Here is a 21,035-nt window from a genome sequence, read left to right on the forward strand (position 1 = left end):
CCATGCCACCTTTGCATTTGGCACAGAGAGCACACGCGTTTGGCGCAAAGGTGGCCAAGCGAGGTTAGGTTATCAGTATCATGCACGATGACCAGCGAAATAAACCTTGCCTCGGAGCAGCGCAGAGAGTTGACGTACCTGAACACGAGGTCAATCAATCAAGCATGGATGATGGACGATGCAGACCCATCACCCGTGCATGAGTGGCTCTGCGCCGATCTACGCGGAGACTCCCCGCACGTGTCAACCCGAAAAAGCTGCATCGCATCGCATCGCAGTCAAGCAAGCAAGCAAGCAGTTCAGAGACGGTAAAACATCCAAGAAACACGTTGATTCTCAAGCGTGCAATCTTCGTTGAACTTCGGACCTCCCTTTCCCCACGAGTCAATCCAAGCTCCGCCGTCCGATCGGTGGATCCGTCGCCATCTCGACGGAGCAGAGGGATAAGGCAGGCAGGCGAGATCCTATACGCGTCGACCCGATTCGTCAGTAATGAGTAGTGGTTAAACTAATCGGGATATCATCTCAGTTTTAACCGGATCTCATGTAAAGCAGCAGTGCGGGCCTAGGGTTGGCTCTCTACTAATTGATTCTCTATTTAGTGTGTGCATATCGATCATTGTAGATTGTAGGATCTTTGCTAATGACGAGAACACGCGTTGAGCGTCACATTATATTTTTAAAATAGTACTGGGACCTTTTTAACCTTTCTATCTGCCACTGTGGATTGACTTTTGACAGTTGACATGGAGAGATGGCCAAAGATATTCTCGGTTTCAGAGTGATTAGACAAGTTTCATATAGTACCAAAACGGCTCTATTACTTGTCAACGAGAGGTTGAGAAATAACTATTCCCTTCGCAAACGTCCTACGTTATGGGATGAAGGGGATATTTTCATTCGTAACCTTCACGATTCATGCAAGTGCAAGAGGATGATAAAACATTGATTTGATGGCCACCAAATGTTGATTGAGAAATAGCTTTCTCTAAATCAAAACACATAGCTACCCCCTTTAAGATATGACAGTTTGATTGTGGGAGTGAATTGGTACTCTCAATGGGAAAATGTGAGGCAAAAGTTTTTCCAGATTTTTGAAAGAATTATTCACAAAGCTACGCATGTAAAGATCTGTTAATAAACACGGCTCTTTGTGGCTTGTGCAAAAGACAACAAACACGTCTTCATTTTACTTCTGGCTGTTGAGTTTTCACTTCAATCAAAATAGGAAATTGTTGCTAGTGGGGCGTGAGAGAGATTGACGTGCCACTTAGCTTCACCTTTTCGTTTTTTCACGTCTCCCTGCCTTTCTTTTTGCAGCTCAACCAAAGTCGCACGCTTGTTCTTCTTGGCAACTACAAATAATGATTAAGCCGGCTTTGCAACGGCATTACACCACTAAAGAAGCAATTTCATATCTTGGGTTCAGTTCAAAAGTCTTTGAATTGACCGAGCTAACTTTTTTGAAAGTGCTCGTCGTTTTAACGGGCAAACGACCTCCTTTTTTTTAACAAGGGCACTAGCTTAGTTTTTTTTTCACTAATTAATAAAAACAACAAATTTCAGCATTTTTAGCTACCTGAAGTCTTTGCAAGTCTTAGTTAGCTAAGATGAACATCATACACAAAACTGTATGTACCATAATGGAACTATAGTAATATCAGTTCCGTTAATGGCACCGTGTACTAATGCTTTTTGCATACACAGTAATCTAGTAATATCAAGAAGATGCCGATGACACCAGGCATCTGCAATGCCACAATATTAAAAACTAGTCAAGACATCGAGGATGTTAAAAAAAGAGCAACGATGATCCAAGCAACACCGACCATCCCTTGACAACATGTGGATTGTGAGAATGGTTCTCCAAAAAGCAAGGTGTCAAGGAAGAGAATAAGGTGCAAGCGTTGTCATTATTAAATCCAACCACTTAGGGTCAGATCATGGGTTTTCAACCTGAAGATTAAGTTCGATCAAAATCCAAACACTGTCTTCAACAATGGACCAATGCAATAACATCGGGATTGATATGCACAACCAATTAATGTCGGACTTAAGGTTTTCAGCACGAAGTTGGAGATCGACACTCGAGGAAGCACCACCAAAATGAAGCCGCATGAGTTACCCCTACCATTTGCTGATCCAACAAAGGCGAATCTAGCGTGCACCGTCTGATGAGAGGGGAGGGCCTCTAACACCGCCAATATCCCACATTTGGGGACACTCAAACAAGCTGCACCTTCATCGCTGATGTAAGCCACTAGTAGATCTGGGGAAGGCCTTGCCCCCAAACGAATTCTTTGCGCGCCACCACTTTCTTAGGCACAATCTGACATCACTAGCTCTGCCACAATACACGTATATTGCTAAAGCACCATACACCGATACGAGATGGTTGGCATGAGCCACGAGATGCTGGGGGATTATGCACTCGAGGTTAGATGAGACCCGCCATGCTGCTGGGAATTGGGATCCACAGACCAAGTGGCCAGTCATCGAACTGTTTCCGCACACTTCCTCCACCACGCCACACCATCGTTGTTGACCCTGCTAGCCGCCGCTGCGATGCATCGTGCCGACACTACAACCGACTACCTCCTCTCCCAGTGCTACTCGACTGCCTCCACCATGAGGAGACCCGTCACACCCCCTTCATCAGCAACCGCGAGACTTCGCCCAACATCTCCTTTGGGGGCAGCGAGGTGAGGGAGGAGAGGAGGAGGAGGGAAGGGGACTGTGATTGAGGGTCCGCGCCAGAGTCGCATGGAAGGGGCGACTTGAGGGACGTGACATATGGCATCTCTCTGGTGATCACAATTTAAGCATGTATTGTATGTACAGTGATATTGGATGATCATGGTTGGATCTTGGCCCAAAAATCTTGAAAACAGAACCATGATTTAAGAAAGTTGAGTGGACATGCAAATAGATGACCACTTATAAAATACACTCATTCCAAAAAAAAGGAACTTAGAAATACAGATACATGTTAATCAGGTTGGCAAGAGTCTGGCATAAACACCAACCGAGATCAAACCGGTGTTACCTGCCCATTTGCAACTAGATCTTTGTGTTAGCTATTAACCATCCTATTACCAATATATGCTCGTCAGTGCATGGACACCTAAGCAAGTTCAATGAATCTGTGAGGTCAGACATTGTTCGGTTGACTTTTGTTAGAACATCAGTTTGGCATGTTAATTATTTTTTTGCCTATGGTCGAGCCGACTTTGAAAAGGATTCTTCGACCTAGACGCGACATTCTAGAAACAAAACAACCCGGTGGCTGTCACCAATACTACAACATATATACTCTAGACTAATCTGCCCCGTTTGTCTTACTCCGTGTCACTAAGTCAAAGCTTTGACCCATGCATGCGTGCATATTGCATTAGCAGCAGCCACCGCGCGCTTTGACAACATATCATGGCTGACAATGCAACATGTTGAGAACATTTCAATGCTTGATGGCAACATTTGGGAGCTAGCTGCTACAGGTTGAAGTAATATACACATCCAGGCATCCAGCACTACTGGCATCTGTCTCCGAGTTTATCCTTGGTCCAAGTGACGGCTAGTCATAAAGTAACCTAAAACTATTCCTTCATTTTTTACACTGAAATCTACATAACTATTCAGTCATGAGAAATATTGCCGCTGGATTGCTACTACAAGCTGGAGTACTACCAAAGAACATATTTACTGGTCCGTTGAAAAATATGCCCCCTCCCACGCGGCTCCCGGCGGCGCCCGCGCCAGCTACCGCTCCCGCCCCGGCGCTGGCGGATGCTGCTCCAGGCCTGGTGCTTGGCACCTGGTTCATGCCCCTGCCACCTCCTCCTGCTGGTGCCCTGCTCCGTTCCCCTGTGCAGCTTGCGCAGCTGGCGCCCCCGATGCGTTCCTCGTCGGACCCAGATCCAGATCCATGTCTAGGTGGTCGGGGTCGGGCCAGCCCCGCTGCCTCCGTGGAGTTCGTCCCGGACTCGCAGCCGGTCGGGGCGTCTCCGTGCCGCGCCCTGGTTGGCTCGGGCCCTGCCTCTTCCGCTGCGCTTTCTATGCGCATTCAAGAGGGAGCCCCTCTTTGCTGCGATGGTGGGGGGCAGATGGCCTCCCCCCGCCCTGCCGCGGGCGCGCCTTCATTGCTGGCTGCTGGCTCTGGTGGCGCGGGGCGCGAGATGGAGGTGACCGGCGACTGGACGCTGGTCACGTCGTGTAAAGGGCCGCGCCAGCCGGACTTGCCTGCTCCGGCATTCAAGCTGCCGCCCATCCCGCGTTGGCTCTTCGGACGCTGCTGCAGGTGCCTGCTCAAGGGCCATAGGGCTTTAGGTTGCCGAGACCCACTTCGCTGCTCCCACTGCCTGCAGAACGGGCATAAATCGCGGGGCTGCCGTAACAGATGGATGCCCCTGAGCTTTCTTGACGGCCCCGTCCTGCCACCACCCCCTCTGCCTCGCCCCGCTGCGACCTCTGCCCAAGCTCCTGCCCGCCCAGGCCGAGGGTGGGAATCCAGGGTGCCGACTGCGCCTGGTGCTGTGCCACCGCCTCATCCACCGCCTCTGTTGCCGTCCGCCCCCTTGGGCATGGCGCTGCGGCCTGGGGATGCCTCGCTCAGGCCGGCCGAAGACTTCGTCGTCGTCCCGGCGACGCCTGAGATGCAGGCGGAGTCGGCCGTCCTCTCCACCAACGCGGCGGTTGCCTGGCTCGAGGGTGACCGTCAAGATGTCTCCTGCCAGCAGGTGGCGGCAGACATCGCCAAGGCCTTGGGGGCTCGCAAGGAGGACGTCGAAGTGGTCAAGCACTACCCGGAGAGATTCCTCATCCGCTTCATGTACCAGCATCACTGCGCTGATGCCGTGTCCCGCGACTTCCTGCCTGGCTCGGGCTATCGCATCTTTGCGCAGCAATGGAGGCTGGAGGCTCATGCTGACAATGAGGACATGCTCCTGCACGTCCGGCTATGCCTAGAGGGGGTGCCCCTGCATGCCTGGAACGAGTATGTGGCGACATTCCTCATCGGCCGTCGCTGCTCTCTGGACTACATCGAGCCCCGCTCCCGTCGCAAGGAGGACACCCGCGACCTGTCGCTCTGGGCTTGTACTGCCGACCCCAGCGCCATCCCTCAGGTGAAATGGCTCACACTGCCTGCCCGCGGGCACCGGCGTCGTGGGCGTCGCGGGCTTCGCCACCGCGTCATCGTCCACCTTGACCTCCTTGAGGACCATTCCAAGGCCGGAGAAGATGATGACAACCCGCCGCCGCCGGACGTCGAGGAGTTCACTTGGTATAGAAAGTTCGTCGACGGCACCTACGTCCCGTCGGACAGGCGCGCTGCTCCGGCCCGTGAAGCTCGACGCAATGACCGGCGGGATGATGAAGACCACGATGGGCGCCGTGGCCGTGATGGTGCCCGGGCTCGTGAAGGCTGGAGCGCCAGGGTGCGTCGTTCCCTTTCCCGCAACACACGTGACCGCCAACGGGAGGCTGGACAAGATCGCTCCAGGGATCGGTCGGGTGGTCGTCGTCGCGCGACGGAGCTCTCCGCCCTTCCCCTGTCGCTGGTGCCGGCTGCTGTTCAGGATGTGGACGCCGGCTCTGGTCTTCTGCGTGGCTCCGGATCGGGTGGCAGTGCCCTTGATCGTGCCGGCGAGCTCCTGCCCGTTATAGAGGGGGAGCGTGCTGGGAACCGGGGGCGTTCCACCTCTCGGCACGGCTCTCCCCGTGGTGATCGGAGGCGCTCGCTGGAGGCTCTCACTCCGCCGGCGTCCCCGCCCAGCTCCCCAACTTCTGTGCTGCTGTCCAACCCGCGGTCCAAGAGGGTTGGATCGCAGAGTTCTCCGCTGCTGCATGTCAACCCCGTCACGCTGCCTCTCTGCTCGCCTGGGATGCTGCTGGAGCCGCTCCCCTCTCCTGCTAAGCCCCCGGGCTTCGAGGTGTCGCCCATGCCGCCGCTGCGCTGTGATGGTCCGGTGTCGCGAACCCCTTCTCCGGTGCATGTTGGCGTGGCCCCGGTTGGGGAAGGGGCGGTGGCGCCTCTCTTCGTGGAGCGTCAGCCGAGCATCCTCGCCTCGCCTGGTTCATCGCCTCCCAGGCCGCCGGCAGCTCGCAGGAAGACCCTGGCTGGAGTGCGGATTTCCTCCAAGGGTGGCCTTTCCCTTCAGCGCATCAGGCGCTCTAGTGGCCCGGCGGTTGCTCCGGTGGCCAAAGCTACTGAGCGGCTGGTCTCTCGCAGCCTGGGTATTACTAAGGATGGCAAAGATGTGACGGAAGCCACTCTGGACGACTTCACCGCCAAGTTCAAGGAGCAGCTACCCCCAGAGGTGATCGTGGCCATGCGTGACTTCTTCCGCCTCGACGACAAGGCTGTCAATGATGTTGAAGATGCCCTGATCGACCACGGCGGCGAAGGAGCCCTGGAGATTGCCTCGGCTCAGGACGGCGCTGTGCTCCAGGGGAGTGTGGGCCTTGATGCAGTCTGATCTGCTTGTTTGCCCTGGATGTTGCCACGTTCTTATGTTAGCAAGTATGGCTAGTTGGCCCAGAGGGGTCTGTATCTTTCCTTCTATGTTGTGTCTGTACTCTGAACCTCGTTGCGTGCCCATGGGTGGATGTTGTGCCTCGAGTATTCAAATTCAAATGCGCCTGATTTCTTCAAGTTTGCGATGTCTCTTCTCAGACTTAGACTCCTATGGTTCTACTCAACCATGTGTGTTCCTGTGGTCTCCATGTTAAGTCAGCCCATCAACACACTGTGTTGGAATGTTAGGAGATTAAACTGCCCGGCCAGGAGGGCAACTGTTTGTTGGAAATATGCCCTAGAGGCAATAATAAATGGTTATTATTATATTTCTGTGTTCATGATAATAGTCTATTATTCATGCTATAATTGTATTGTCCGGAAATCGTAATACATGTGTGAATACATAGACCACAACCTGTCCCTAGTAAGCCTCTAGTTGACTAGCTCGTTGATCAACAGATAGTCATGGTTTCCTGACTATGGACATAGGATGTCATTGATAACGGGATCACATCATTAGGAGAATGATGTGATGGACAAGACCCAACTTAAGCATAGCATAAAAGATCGTGTAGTTTCGTTTGCTAGAGCTTTTCCAATGTCAAGTATCTTTTCCTTAGACCATGAGATCGTGCAACTCCCGGATACCGTAGGAGTGCTTTGGGTGTGCCAAACGTCACAACGTAACTGGGTGACTATAAAGGTGCATTACGGGTATCTCCGAAAGTGTCTGTTGGGTTGGCACGGATCGAGACTGGGATTTGTCACTCCGTGTAAACGGAGAGGTATCTCTGGGCCCACTCGGTAATGCATCATAATGAGCTCAATGTGACTAAGGCGTTAGTCACGGGATCATGCATTGCGGTACGAGTAAAGAGACTTGCCGGTAACGAGATTGAACAAGGTATTGGGATACCGACGATCGAATCTCGGGCAAGTAACATACCGATTGACAAAGGGAATTGCATACGGATTGATTGAATCCTCGACACCGTGGTTCACCCGATGATATCATCGTGGAACATGTGGGAGCCAACATGGGTATCCAGATCCCGCTGTTGGTTATTGACCGGAGAGGCGTCTCGGTCATGTCTGCATGTCTCCCGAACCCGTAGGGTCTACACACTTAAGGTCCGGTGACGCTAGGGTTGTAGAGATATATGTATGCGGAAACCCGAAAGTTGTTCGGAGTCCCGGATGAGATCCCGGACGTCACGAGAGGTTCCGGAATGGTCCGGAGGTGAAGAATTATATATAGGAAGTCCAGTTTTGGCCACCGGGAAAGTTTCGGGGGTTATCGGTATTGTACCGGGACCACCGGAAGGGTCCCGGGGGTCCACCGGGTGGGGCCACCTGTCCCGGAGGGCCCCGTGGGCTGAAAGTGGAGGGGAACCAGCCCCTAATGGGCTGGGGCGCCACTTTGGGCCTCCCCCCCATGCGCCTAGGGTTGGGAACCCTAGGGGGGGGAGTTTCCCCTTGCCTTGGGGGGCAAGGCAACCCCTTCCCCCTTGGCCGCCGCCCCCCCCTTGGAGATCCCATCTCCAAGGGCTGCGCACCCCCCTTGGGGGCCTATATAAAGGGGGGGAGGGAGGGCAGCACACTACAGCCTTTGGCGCCTCCCTCCTCCCCTGCAACACCTCTCTCTCGCGCGCAGAAGCTCGGCGAAGCCTTGCCGGAGAGCCGCTACATCCACCACCACGCCGTCGTGCTGTTGGATCTCCATCAACCTCTCCTCCCCCCTTGCTGGATCAAGAAAGGAGGAGACGTCGCTGCACCGTACGTGTGTTGAACGCGGAGGTGCCGTCCGTTCGGCACTCGGTCATCGGTGATTTGGATCACGGCGAGTACGACTCCGTCATCCACGTTCATTGGAACGCTTCCGCTCGCGATCTACAAGGGTATGTAGATCCACTCCTTTCCCCTCGTTGCTAGTAGACTCCATAGATGCATCTTGGTGAGCGTAGGAAAATTTTAAATTATGCTACGATTCCCAACAGTGGCATCATGAGCCAGGCCTATGCGTAGTTACTATGCACGAGTAGAACACAAAGAAGTTGTGGGCGTTGATGTTGCCAATTCTTCTTGCCGCTACTAGTCGTTTCTTGTTTCGGCGGCATTGTAGGATGAAGCGGCCCGGACCGACCTTACACGTACGCTTACGTGAGACAGGTTCCACCGACTGACATGCACTAGTTGCATAAGGTGGCTAGCGGGTGTCTGTCTCTCCTACTTTAGTCGGAACGGATTCGATGAAAAGGGTCCTTATGAAGGGTAAATAGAAATTGGCAAATCACGTTGTGGTCATACGTAGGTAAGAAATCGTTCTTGCTAGAAACCTACAAACCACGTAAAAACTTGCAACAACAATTAGAGGACGTCTAACTTGTTTTTGCAGCAAGTGATATATGTGATATGATATGGCCAGAAGATGTGATGAATGATATATGTGATGTATGAGATTGATCATATTCTTGTAATAGGAATCACGACTTGCATGTCGATGAGTATGACAACCGGCAGGAGCCATAGGAGTTGTCTTTATTATTTTGCATGACCTGCGTGTCATTGAATAACGCCATGTAATTTACTTTACTTTGTTGCTAAACGGTTAGCCATAGAAGTAGAAGTAATCGTTGGCGTGACAACTTCATGAAGACACAATGATGGAGATCATGATGATGGAGATCATGGTGTCATGCCGGTGACGAAGATGATCATGGTGCCCCGAAGATGGAGATCAAAGGAGCATGATGATATTGGCCATATCATGTCACTATTTGATTGCATGTGATGTTTATCATGTTTTTGCATCTTATTTGCTTAGTACGACGGTAGCAAGTAGGATGATCCCTTATAATAATTTCAAGAAAGTGTTCACCCTAACTGTGCACCGTTGCGAAGGTTCGTCGTTTCGAAGCACCACGTGATGATCGGGTGTGATAGATTCTTACGTTCGCATACAACGGGTGTTGACGAGCCTAGCATGTACAGACATGGCCTCGGAACACACGCAATACACTTAGGTTGACTTGACGAGCCTAGCATGTACAGACATGGCCTCGGAACACGGAGGACCGAAAGGTCGAGCATGAGTCGTATAGAAGATACGATCAACATGGAGATGTTCACCGATCTTGACTAGTCCGTCTCACGTGATGATCGGACACGGCCTAGTTGAGTTCGGATCATGTTTCACTTAGATAACTAGAGGGATGTCTATCTGAGTGGGAGTTCATTAAATAATTTGATTATATGAACTTAATTATCATGAACTTAGTCTAAAAATCTTTACACTATGTATTGTAGATCAAATGGCCCACGTTGTCCTCAATTTCAACGCGTTCCTAGAGAAAACCAAGCTGAAAGATGATGGCAGCAACTATACGGACTGGGTCCGGAACCTGAGGCTCATCCTCATAGTTGCCAAGAAAGATTATGTCTTAGAAGCACCGCTAGGTGAAGCACCAATCCCTGAGAACCAAGACGTTATGAACGCTTGGCAGCAGCGTGCTGATGATTACTCCCTCGTTCAGTGCGGCATGCTTTACAGCTTAGAACCGGGTCTCCAAAAGCGTTTTGAGAAACATGGAGCATACGAGATGTTCGAGGAGCTGAAACTGGTTTTTCAAGCTCATGCCCGGGTCGAGAGATATGATGTCTCCGACAAGTTCTTCAGCTGTAAAATGGAGGAGAACAGTTCTGTTAGTGAGCACATACTCAGAATGTCTGGGTTGCACAACCGCTTGTCTCAGCTGGGAGTTAATCTCCCGGATGACGCGGTCATTGACAGAATCCTCCAGTCGCTTCCACCAAGCTACAAGAGCTTTGTGATGAACTACAATATGCAGGGGATGGAAAAGACCATTCCCGAGGTGTATTCAATGCTGAAATCAGCTGAGGTAGAGATCAGAAAAGAACATCAAGTGTTGATGGTGAATAAAACCACTAAGTTCAAGAAGGGCAAGGGTAAGAAGAACTTCAAGAAGGACGGCAAGGGAGTTGCCGCGCCCGGTAAGCCAGTTACCGGGAAGAAGTCAAAGAATGGACCCAAGCCCGAGACTGAGTGCTTTTATTGCAAGGGAAGTGGTCACTGGAAGCGGAACTGCCCCAAATATTTAGCGGACAAGAAGAAGGCCGGCAACACCCAAGGTATATGTGATATACAAGTAATTGATGTGTACCTTACCAGTACTCGTAGTAGCTCCTGGGTATTTGATACCGGTGCGGTTGCTCATATTTGTAACTCAAATCAGGAACTACGGAATAAACGGAGACTGGCAAAAGACGAGGTGACGATGCGCGTCGGGAATGGTTCCAAGGTCGATGTGATCGCCGTCGGCACGCTACCTCTGCATCTACCCACGGGATTAGTTATAAACCTCAATAATTGTTATTTAGTGCCAGCTTTGAGCATGAACATTGTATCTGGATCTCGTTTAATTCGAGATGGCTACTCATTTAAATCTGAGAATAATGGTTGTTCTATTTATTTGAGAGATATGTTTTATGGTCATGCCCCGCTGGTCAATGGTTTATTCTTGATGAATCTCGAACGTGATGCTACACATGTTCATAGTGTGAATACCAAAAGATGTAAAGTTGATAACGATAGTCCCACATACTTGTGGCACTGCCGCCTTGGTCACATTGGTGTCAAGCGCATGAAGAAGCTCCATGCAGATGGACTTTTGGAGTCTCTTGATTACGAATCATTTGACACGTGCGAACCATGCCTCATGGGTAAGATGACCAAGACTCCGTTCTCCGGAACAATGGAGCGAGCGACCAACTTATTGGAAATCATACATACCGATGTGTGCGGTCCAATGAGCGTTGAGGCTCGCGGAGGATATCGTTATGTTCTCACTCTCACTGATGATTTAAGTAGATATGGGTATGTCTACCTAATGAAACACAAGTCTGAAACCTTTGAAAAGTTCAAGGAATTTCAGAGTGAAGTCGAGAATCAACGTGACAGGAAAATAAAATTCTTACGATCAGATCGTGGTGGAGAATATTTAAGTCACGAATTTGGTACACACTTAAGGAAATGTGGAATAGTTTCACAACTCACGCCGCCTGGAACACCTCAGAGAAATGGTGTGTCCGAACGTCGTAATCGCACTCTATTGGATATGGTGCGATCTATGATGTCTCTTACCGATTTACCGCTCTCATTTTGGGGTTATGCTTTAGAGACTGCCGCATTCACTTTAAATAGGGCACCGTCTAAATCCGTTGAGACGACACCGTATGAATTATGGTTTGGGAAGAAACCTAAGCTGTCGTTTCTAAAAGTTTGGGGATGCGATGCTTATGTCAAGAAACTTCAACCTGAAAAGCTCGAACCCAAATCGGAAAAATGCGTCTTCATAGGATACCCTAAGGAAACTATTGGGTATACCTTCTACCTCAGATCCGAAGGCAAGATCTTCGTTGCCAAGAACGGGTCCTTTCTAGAGAAGGAGTTTCTCTCGAAAGAATTGAGTGGGAGGAAAGTGGAACTTGATGAGGTGATAGTCACCCCTTCCGAACCGGAAAGTAGCGCAGCGCGGGAAAATGTTCCTGTGGTGCCTACACCGACTGGGGAGGAAGTTAATGATGATGATCATGAAGCTTCAGATCAAGTTACTGAACTTCGTAGGTCCACAAGGACACGTTCCGCACCAGAGTGGTACGGCAACCCTGTCCTGGAAATCATGTTGTTAGACAACGGTGAACCTTCGAACTATGAAGAAGCGATGGCGGGCCCGGATTCCGACAAATGGCTAGAAGCCATGAAATCCGAGATAGAATCCATGTATGAAAACAAAGTATGGACTTTGACTGACTTGCCCGATGAGCGGCGAGCCATAGAAAACAAATGGATCTTTAAGAAGAAGACGGACGCAGATGGTAATGTGACCATCTACAAAGCTCGACTTGTCGCTAAGGGTTATCGACAAGTTCAAGGGGTTGACTACGATGAGACTTTCTCACCCGTAGCGAAGCTGAAGTCCGTCCGAATCATGTTAGCAATTGCCGCATACTATGATTATGAGATATGGCAGATGGACGTCAAAACGGCATTCCTTAACGGCTTCCTTAAGGAAGAGTTGTATATGATGCAGCCGGAAGGTTTTGTCGATCCTAAGAATGCTAACAAAGTATGCAAGCTCCAGCGCTCAATCTATGGGCTGGTGCAAGCATCTCGGAGTTGGAACATTCGCTTTGATGAGATGATCAAAGCGTTTGGGTTTACACAGACTTATGGAGAAGCCTGTGTTTACAAGAAAGTGAGTGGGAGCTCTGTAGCATTTCTCATATTATATGTGGATGACATATTATTGATGGGAAATGATATAGAATTCTTGGAAAGTATAAAGGCCTATTTGAATAAATGTTTTTCAATGAAGGACCTTGGAGAAGCTGCTTATATATTAGGCATCAAGATCTATAGAGATAGATCAAGACGCCTCATTGGTCTTTCACAGAGTACATACCTTGACAAGATATTGAAGAAGTTCAGTATGGATCAGTCCAAGAAGGGGTTCTTGCCTGTATTGCAAGGTGTGCAATTGAGCACGGCTCAATGCCCGACCACGGCAGAAGATATAGAAGAGATGAGTGTCATCCCCTATGCCTCGGCCATAGGGTCTATTATGTATGCCATGCTGTGTACCAGACCTGATGTAAACCTTGCCGTAAGTTTGGTAGGAAGGTACCAAAGTAATCCCGGCAAGGAACACTGGACAGCGGTCAAGAATATCCTGAAGTACCTGAAGAGGACTAAGGATATGTTTCTCGTCTATGGAGGTGACGAAGAGCTCGTCGTAAAGGGTTACGTCGACGCTAGCTTCGACACAGATCCGGATGACTCAAAGTCACAGACCGGATACGTGTATATTTTGAATAGAGGAGCAGTAAGCTGGTGCAGTTGCAAGCAAAGCGTCGTGGCGGGATCTACATGTGAAGCGGAATACATGGCAGCCTCGGAGGCAGCACAGGAAGCAGTCTGGATGAAGGAGTTCATTACCGACCTAGGGGTGATTCCCAATGCGTCGGGCCCAATGACTCTCTTCTGTGACAACACTGGAGCTATTGCCCTTGCGAAGGAGCCCAGGTTTCACAGGAAGACCAGGCATATCAAGCGTCGCTTCAACTCCATTCGTGAAAGTGTTCAAAATGGAGACATAGATATTTGTAAAGTACACACGGACCTGAATGTAGCAGATCCGTTGACTAAACCTCTCCCTAGGGCAAAACATGATCAACACCAGGACGCAATGGGTGTTCGATTCATCACAATGTAACTAGATTATTGACTCTAGTGCAAGTGGGAGACTGTTGGAAATATGCCCTAGAGGCAATAATAAATGGTTATTATTATATTTCTGTGTTCATGATAATAGTCTATTATTCATGCTATAATTGTATTGTCCGGAAATCGTAATACATGTGTGAATACATAGACCACAACCTGTCCCTAGTAAGCCTCTAGTTGACTAGCTCGTTGATCAACAGATAGTCATGGTTTCCTGACTATGGACATAGGATGTCATTGATAACGGGATCACATCATTAGGAGAATGATGTGATGGACAAGACCCAACTTAAGCATAGCATAAAAGATCGTGTAGTTTCGTTTGCTAGAGCTTTTCCAATGTCAAGTATCTTTTCCTTAGACCATGAGATCGTGCAACTCCCGGATACCGTAGGAGTGCTTTGGGTGTGCCAAACGTCACAACGTAACTGGGTGACTATAAAGGTGCATTACGGGTATCTCCGAAAGTGTCTGTTGGGTTGGCACGGATCGAGACTGGGATTTGTCACTCCGTGTAAACGGAGAGGTATCTCTGGGCCCACTCGGTAATGCATCATCATAATGAGCTCAATGTGACTAAGGCGTTAGTCACGGGATCATGCATTGCGGTACGAGTAAAGAGACTTGCCGGTAACGAGATTGAACAAGGTATTGGGATACCGACGATCGAATCTCGGGCAAGTAACATACCGATTGACAAAGGGAATTGCATACGGATTGATTGAATCCTCGACACCGTGGTTCACCCGATGATATCATCGTGGAACATGTGGGAGCCAACATGGGTATCCAGATCCCGCTGTTGGTTATTGACCGGAGAGGCGTCTCGGTCATGTCTGCATGTCTCCCGAACCCGTAGGGTCTACACACTTAAGGTCCGGTGACGCTAGGGTTGTAGAGATATATGTATGCGGAAACCCGAAAGTTGTTCGGAGTCCCGGATGAGATCCCGGACATCACGAGAGGTTCCGGAATGGTCCGGAGGTGAAGAATTATATATAGGAAGTCCAGTTTTGGCCACCGGGAAAGTTTCGGGGGTTATCGGTATTGTACCGGGACCACCGGAAGGGTCCCGGGGGTCCACCGGGTGGGGCCACCTGTCCCGGAGGGCCCCGTGGGCTGAAAGTGGAGGGGAACCAGCCCCTAATGGGCTGGGGCGCCACTTTGGGCCTCCCCCCCATGCGCCTAGGGTTGGGAACCCTAGGGGGGGGAGTTTCCCCTTGCCTTGGGGGGCAAGGCAACCCCTTCCCCCTTGGCCGCCGCCCCCCCCTTGGAGATCCCATCTCCAAGGGCTGCGCACCCCCCCTTGGGGGCCTATATAAAGGGGGGGGGGGAGGGAGGGCAGCACACAACAGCCTTTGGCGCCTCCCTCCTCCCCTGCAACACCTCTCTCTCGCGCGCAGAAGCTCGGCGAAGCCTTGCCGGAGAGCCGCTACATCCACCACCACGCCGTCGTGCTGTTGGATCTCCATCAACCTCTCCTCCCCCCTTGCTGGATCAAGAAAGGAGGAGACGTCGCTGCACCGTACGTGTGTTGAACGCGGAGGTGCCGTCCGTTCGGCACTCGGTCATCGGTGATTTGGATCACGGCGAGTACGACTCCGTCATCCACGTTCATTGGAACGCTTCCGCTCGCGATCTACAAGGGTATGTAGATCCACTCCTTTCCCCTCGTTGCTAGTAGACTCCATAGATGCATCTTGGTGAGCGTAGGAAAATTTTAAATTATGCTACGATTCCCAACACTGTTAGTGCTACGATTGCGTCTTCCTCCTGCCAAATTGTGTGTCTGCAAGAGACAAAACTGGAGAACGTGGATGTGTTTACTGCTGCCTTTCTTGGTGGTAATAGGCTGCGGAATTTTGCGCAACGTCCGGCTGTGGGGACAATGGGTGGACTGTTGCTTCTATGGGATGACAGCGTTCTCGAGGTCTCCGACATTTCTTTCTCGGCTTATTGCCTTTCGGCTTCGGTCCGAGTCCTCGAGAATGAGGTGTGTTTCAAGCTCACTAATGTCTACGGGCCTACTGACTATGCATGCAAGGAGGCTTTCTTTGCTGAGATATGCTCCTACAAGCCACTTCCGGGTTTGGGCTGGCTTGTGATTGGGGACTTCAACCAAATATACCGTGCTAGGGACAAGAACAAGCGAAATTTCAACCGGAGGAGGATTAAGCGCTTTCGTGACACTCTTCAGTCATGTGAGCTCAAGGAGATCCATCTGCAGAATAGGCGGTTCACGTGGAGCAACGAGAGGGAAAACCCAACCCTTTGCAAGCTGGACTCCTTCTTCTGTAATGCGACCTGGGACTTGTCTTTCAACACCCATGTGCTTCACGCCCTTTCGTCGTCCCTTTCCGACCACTGCCCTCTGCTGCTCGCCGACGACAGGGGGCCTAGGCGGCCTCGGTCCTTCAAGTTTGAAAACTTCTGGGTGTCCTTGCCCGGTTTCGATTAGGTGGTCTTGAAGGCTTGGGCCGAGCGGGTGCGACACACTGAGCCGTACCAGATTCTGTATCAAAAGCTCAAGAAAACCGCGTTGCGTCTCTCTGAGTGGAGTAAGAAGCTTTTCTCCAAGGCGAAGGTCCAGTTTCATGCGGCTCAGCTGGTGATCCTTCACCTTGACATTGCGCGGGAGGGGAGATCCCTCTCCCCTGAGGAGCGGGACCTCCGCTCGAGACTGAAGAGAAGGGTTATTAGCCTGTCGGTGCTCTAGAGGGCTCAAAAGAGTCAGTGTGCAAGGGTTGCAAATTTGAAAGATGGTGATGCTAACACCAAATTTTTTCATCGACGCATTAATGCTAGGCGGCGAAAGAACCACATTCATCGGATCAAGCACAAACATGGTTGGGTAACCGAGCACAAAGAAAAAGAGAAGATCATTCACGACCACTTCCATGAGGTGATGGGGAGAAGGGGATCGAGCGGCAAGGACTTTAACTGGGAGGAGCTAGGCATTGAGCCCCATGATTTGCACGGCCTCGATGCCACCATTTCTGAGGAGGAGGTTTGGGAGGCCATCAAGGACATGCCTTCCGATAAAGCGCCTGGCCCTGACGGCTTCACGAGATTGTTCTTTAAGAGGTGTTGGGGGCTCATCAAGCATACGGTCATGAGGGTGGTCCAACGCTTTGACTCCCTTCACATTGACGAGCTCCACTGGCTCAACTCTGCCAACGTTGTTCTCTTGCCCAAGAAGGATGGGGCTGAGGGCATTTCTGACTATAGGCCCATTAGCCTCATTCACTCCATTGCCAAAATCATCGCCAAAATCCTCTCGCTCCGGCTTGCCCCTCTTATGGATGGTCTTGTCTCAAACGCTCAAAGCGCATTCATCAAGCGGCGCGGTATCCATGACAACTTCATGTATGTGAGGAACTTCGCGCGGAGGTTACATAAGTGCAAAACTCCCGCCCTCCTCTTCAAGCTTGACATCAAGAAGGCTTTTGACTCTGTGAAGTGGGGATATTTCCTGGAGCTTCTTCAACGGCTTGGGTTTCCCAGCAGATTTCGTGCTTGGGTTGCTGCTCTTCTTTCGACTTCATCCTCCCGCATCCTTCTCAACGGTCTGCCAGGGCCTCCCATCAAGCACGGCAGCGGGTTTCGGCAGGGGGATCCCCTTTCCCCCCTGCTCTTTGTCATTGCGATCGACCCGCTTCAGAAAATCCTTGAGTTGGCAACAAGGAAACGTCTCCTTCGCAAGGTCCGGGGCCGGGGAGCCGAGATGCGGACTTCGCTTTATGCTGATGATGCGGCCGTCTTTGTGGCTCCTTTCAAGCAGGACATTGACAACCTTGCAGCGATCTTGCGAGGCTTTGGCGAGGTTACGGGCCTCTGTTGCAACTTTCAGAAGAGCTCGGTCATGCCAATTAGGTGCGCCCACATTCATCTTGAGCCCATCCTTGGGAACTTACCGGCCACCCGTGCGTCCTTCCCGGTCAAATACTTAGGCCTCCCGCTCTCGGTCTGGCAACTCAAGCGGGTGGATTTCCAGTATCTCGAAGACAAGGCGGCCGGCAAATTGGTTACTTGGGAAGGCCAAAACATCACAACTATGGGGCGCACGGCCCTTGTCAAGTCAGTCCTTTGCTCCCAAGCGGTGTTCTCAATCACGCCGCTCGTCGTGCCTCAAAGCACTCTTCAGAGTCTGAACAAGATTGAACGGGCTTTCCTCTGGTCAGGTGCTGACAAGACTACGGGTGCCAAGTGCAAAGTGAAGTGGGACACGGTTTGTAGGCCGAAGGAGTATGGTGGCCTTGGGGTGCTTAACTCTGAAAAATTTGCGCGTGCCCTTCGCCTTAGGTGGCTTTGGTACGAATGGAAGGAGCCCCACAGATTGTGGGTTGGTTTTGGCAACCCTTGTACGGAGGACGATCTCAGCTTCTTTTATGCCTCCACCACCATTACTCTGGGCAACGGAGCCAAAACGCCTTTCTGGGATTCTCCTTGGCTCCTTGGCCGTAAGCCCAAGGAGATCGCCCCGCACATCTATAAGGCCTCCAGGAGGAAGAATTGGAAGGTCAGGGAGGCTGTTAGAGAGGACGCTTGGATCTTCAAAATCAGCTACAACAACGTCGTTACCGGAGACCACATTCGAGAGTTTTTCACTCTTTAGATGCTTTTGGATGACGTCCATCTTGAGGAGCATCGGGAGGACGACATCACCTGGAAGCATTCCAATGATGGGATGTACTCGGCAACCAGTGCTTATAAAGCGCAGTTTCTTGGCTTAACCTTGTCCCCAATGGATCGCATGGTTTGGAAAGTTTGGGCTCCTCCGAAGATCAAATTCTTTGCTTGGTTGGCTATTCAAGATAGGATCTGGACTGCGGACCGCCTGAAGAGGCGCGGGTGGGCCAACTGCGGTCTGTGCCCTCTTTGCTCTAGGGAGCAGGAAACGGGTGCTCATCTTCTCTTCAAGTGTCGCTTCACTATTCGGCTTTGGAGGTCTCTCGCGGCCAAGCTTGGCCTTCATCACATTGACACCTCCGGATGGCATCTTCATGACTCCGTCCTGGATTGGTGGGAAGATGGTACTGGGAGACACGTCCCCAACAGGAGTGCCTTGGCCTCCCTCACCCTCCTCGTCTCCTGGACCATTTGGAATGAACGTAATGCTAGGGTGTTCCGACACAAAGGTGCTCCGCCGCCTATTCTTCTTAACACAATCCTTGAGGAGGCCAAGCTTTGGGTTACAGCTGGTGCAAAGAAACTAGGGCCTATTGTATTTCGTGAGTAGTTCGCATGCCGTGTTTGAGGTGGTCGCTGTAAAACTCTAATCTACTCTCCCTTATTTAATAGATGAGGCAAATCTTTTGCCTCCGTTTCGAAAAAAAAACATATTTACAGTTATATTTTTTATTTCACAAATTGACGACCAAAATTGTACTGGAGATAGCATCCCTTGTAAAGGTTGTTTCCTAGAAGCATTCATTTGTCAAGTTTTAAGTATGACCCGTCGTTTCGAAAAAGAAAGTATGACCCGTGTATGCAGGAGACCGAACCGTCGAACTTGAACGGTGGCATTTGGCCAAGTATGGCGCAAATGTTCGTCTATAGTGTCTGTCACCTAACGTGCCATTATATATGAGAGAGGTGAAACCAAGATCAAACTCGCCCTATTTCTAAGCCATGTCTTCAGATTCTTAACACGAACACTTGGTTGACCAATTAACATCAGTGCATCTGTCTCATTAGTTTAAGTGATTGATTCTCATGTCAAACGACAGGCTGACTTAAACATTTGGTCGAAGACGTTAGTGGATCCTACCATCCGACATTAGTAAACCACTTATATTTCCCTGGCATCGCAGGACAGAGACTACAGCTAAGGAGTTGATCCATTGCACACGCTGGTCAAAATTTGTAGTAAGAGAGAGGTCGTCAGGAATGGAATTAAGTGGATGATTAAACAATTAAACAGAGGTCTTTTGGCCAAGTCAAAGAGGCTGCGGGTCACATGCTTAATCATTTGGAATATTACATCTCAATTGCTTAGGCAACCTTAACCCACGAGCTGTGCCGAGCAACTAAATTAAATATTGGTGCCTTTAAGGTGGGATCAAGCTGTCACAGATACAGGACAAAAGTTGTTTGCCAACATTTGTTTTTTAGTTAGTATGTAGTTTGGTTGCAGATACATGGGCCATCTGAATTGCTTGGTTCTAATTTTTTTTGTGGGGCTTTGTGGTGCACTTACAGTATCATGGCATATACAATTAACAGAACAGAAAGAAATGAAAATATAATGAATACTTGTTCAGTATTTGTCCATGCTGTTCCCCACTAATAATCCTTCTCACAGACAACCTCGTGGGCGTGGAAGCGTTTTTCCTCCTCCCTTCCTCCTGCGATACCTCACGAGCTAGGGTGGTGGCGACGATCCACCTCCTTCTCGGAGATACCACTGCACCCTTTCCCTCTGCCCCGTAGCTTCGGCGACGGTGAGGGCATGGGCTCTCCACTGTCATCACCGGTGTGGCAATGGCCCTGCCGTCGGGTTGGAATAAATCATCCCAGCCTAGCCCTAGTTCTGATGGTGCTTCCTGGCATCATTGGGAGGCGTGTCAAGGGTGGTGTTCCATAGACCTGGTTTCGGTGGCGCTTTCCTGTGGAGGGGATGGCGTGGTTGTGCATCTTGGTTCTTCCACTCTAGTTCCGACAGACGAAGGTTGGCCAATTTCGGCCCCGTTAGGGAGTGTGTGACAGTTGTGTTCCCCGATTCCGTCTGATTGGATCTAGGGCGTCACACATGCCATCTCCAACATTTTCTTCTCCGGGGTGGCGATCTGCTACGCAAATCGCGGTCATTAGCATCTTCTGGTTTACATCGACGACTTACCAGCCGCTGCTTCTACAAGCTCCTGGGTTTCAACAAATTTGTTGTGCTGAGTTGGATGCCCAAAGGCGGCAACAAGCTTTGCTTACGGTGCGTCGGCTGTGGATGTACTAGGAAGAAGACTTCGACACCCCCAATGATTTAGATGTATTTTTCAAATTTTGTAAGGGTTTTCTTGTAAAGGTCAGTGCTACTTAATATATGTTATTTGGTCTTTTTTGTTAAAAAAAAAGAGAAATCATTGTCACAAAATTGTACAAGGGAGTGTATTGGTAACTAGTGAGTACTTCGAATGAGGTTAGCCTGCATGGAGTATGAACACAAGTTACCGCTCTTATCGCTTAAATCACACTACCATGTTAGTTTGGTCCAAGTCT

The sequence above is a fragment of the Triticum aestivum genome, chromosome 1D (assembly GCF_018294505.1).
Source record: "Triticum aestivum cultivar Chinese Spring chromosome 1D, IWGSC CS RefSeq v2.1, whole genome shotgun sequence".
Classification (NCBI taxonomy): Eukaryota; Viridiplantae; Streptophyta; class Magnoliopsida; order Poales; family Poaceae; genus Triticum; species Triticum aestivum.